The 2170-nt window shown below is 36.5% G+C and overlaps 1 long non-coding RNA gene across 1 annotated transcript in view; it reads left to right on the forward strand.

Annotated features, from left to right (window-relative positions):
* The window catches only part of LOC122528296, a 10154-nt gene that overhangs the window by 1189 nt on the left and 6795 nt on the right, over positions 1-2170 (forward strand). Inside the window, exon 2 of the long non-coding RNA XR_006306538.1 lies at positions 1655-1661. This is a non-coding gene — a long non-coding RNA (uncharacterized LOC122528296). The remainder of the gene's footprint in view (positions 1-1654; positions 1662-2170) is intronic.

The following is a 2170-nucleotide window of genomic DNA, read 5'->3' on the forward strand; positions in this document are numbered from 1 at the left end:
TATATAGGTAATAAATAAGTATACATATAAAAAAAAATACGTAGGTAATAAATAAGTGTAGGTAAGTAATAAATACGTATAAGTAATAAATAAGTATACATATAAAAAAAAATACGTATATGTATATATATATATATATATATATATATATATATATATATAGGTAATAAATAAGTATACATATAGGTATTTTAAGTCTTTACGGAGGATTTACGACTTTGTTATGTATACATATATAGGTATTTTAAGTCTTAAATGTTATATGAGTTAGTTGTGTCGAAAAAATTTTATATAGCGCTTACGATTAAACAGATAATACAAATACTAAAAACCACACTAGATCCCATTCTCAGAATGGGTAGCTTTGCTAGTTTTTTATATATAATAAAAGAGAGAACAGCCAATAAAAAATATTAAGAAATAAAGTATATGTATCTAATGTATAATGCAGGGATGACTGGGCATAATGTCACCCCTTTTTATATCAATTTTTCGACGTCGACATTTATTTTTTGCTCTTCACTTGCAAAAGTAAAAGTGGTAAAGCAAAAGGGAAACGTAAACTTTTTAGAGGTTTCTATAAAAGCGAGAACTAAAAAAAAGTAGTTTTTAACCATTTTCCCCTGACGCCACTGACTTAGTGACCGACGAGCTAGTACTAAAGAAAATAATGAACAAAATTTGACCTACTTATCAAAAAAGGTTCGCCGTCACTGTACTAGAACGACAAAAGCATCGTCCGATCACAGCCAAATCGTCTCTTTCTCTTTCAACGAACCATCTCGCGAACGAACCGTCCCCTGTTCATTATGGAGTTACACGACTCGAGGATGACAATTTTCAGAAAACTTTCAAACGTAAATCCGAGTCGCCGAAGGTTCTCTACACCCTTTGCTCCGTTCTTGTTTCTCTTTATTTTTTTTTTTTTTTTTTTTTTTTTAATAGCCATAAAACACGTCGAGCGTTAAAGTATCCTTACCTTTCGACTAAATTTACTAGACCAGGCTAAAAATTACTTGCAGTTCACCACGACGGTTGGTTCTATATAAAGTTGACGGACTGCAGTTTAAAAAAAAAAAAAAAAGAAAAAAAAGAGGAGAAACGCTGCGCTACGAGGAGATTCACGAGGACGTGTCCCGTTCGTGTGCCAGAAAACGCGGCTCGGGTCAACGGAGTTGGGAAACTCCGGAATACACAACACACCGTGCCGTACCTTCGATTACGTTTCACCGCTGCGCACACGCACCCGGCGTTTCCGAGTAGTCGTACACGCTCTCGAACTCGCTCCGTCCGTCCACTTTTCCCGGTGAGCGGAAGAATTCCAAAAAGGGTCAATGCTCGATTTACGACGCTACTTTCAATCTTACTCTCGACTTGTCTCTCCTCTCCACGGCCGGTGCGTTTCTTAATCATCTCGCCTTTGTTCGACCTCCTCCTCCGTGCGTACGTGAGCATGCCTCGTATCTGCCTCGACCATTTCGTTCGTTTTTTGAAAGAAAAAGAAGAAGAAAAAGGCTTAAAAGATGAGATCAGAACTTTGTTCGTTTCGAAAATTGGGAAATGTCGATGGCGAGGTGTCTCGCGCGTCGTACAGATTAACACTAAAAATAAATTCCCGACGAGTCAGTTTCTCGAGTGGGCTCATCGTCGCGAGAGCAACTGTTAATTCGTCGATGTTATCGAACTTTTTTGGGGAACGAGCGTAATTTTAATTTTCATTTCGATCGTCGTACAATGAGAAGAAACACGTTCCGCTTTGTCCTGTTGGCGTTATAAATATTTATATCCACCCGAGTATATCGAGCTACGAATCAAATGATTTAGAGTAGACGTTAATACTGCATCAACCCACTGCCTTTCGTCGGTCAGGATAGTTTGACATTTTCAAAAAATTTTCTTTTGTTCTGTTTTAAATAGTAGTTTGAAGTCTTAGAAATAAGATAGAAAATTTACTTTGGGGTATAATAATAAATCCGCGGATACAGAATAATTGAATTTGCATCGCTGTTTACAACTTTAAGCAGTATTATAAAGTGTACATCGTGTGATTAATCGTGTCAAATGTTACTATTGGTGAATCGAATATTAGGGGACTTGGATTCAATTTAGTTGTGAATTGTAAGAACTGTGAGCGACGATATATAAGTAAAAAAAGTAAGTAAAGGATACA

This window comes from Frieseomelitta varia, unplaced genomic scaffold (assembly GCF_011392965.1).
Source record: "Frieseomelitta varia isolate USP_RPSP 00005682 unplaced genomic scaffold, Fvar_1.2 scaffold_248, whole genome shotgun sequence".
In the NCBI taxonomy this organism is placed as follows: domain Eukaryota; kingdom Metazoa; phylum Arthropoda; class Insecta; order Hymenoptera; family Apidae; genus Frieseomelitta; species Frieseomelitta varia.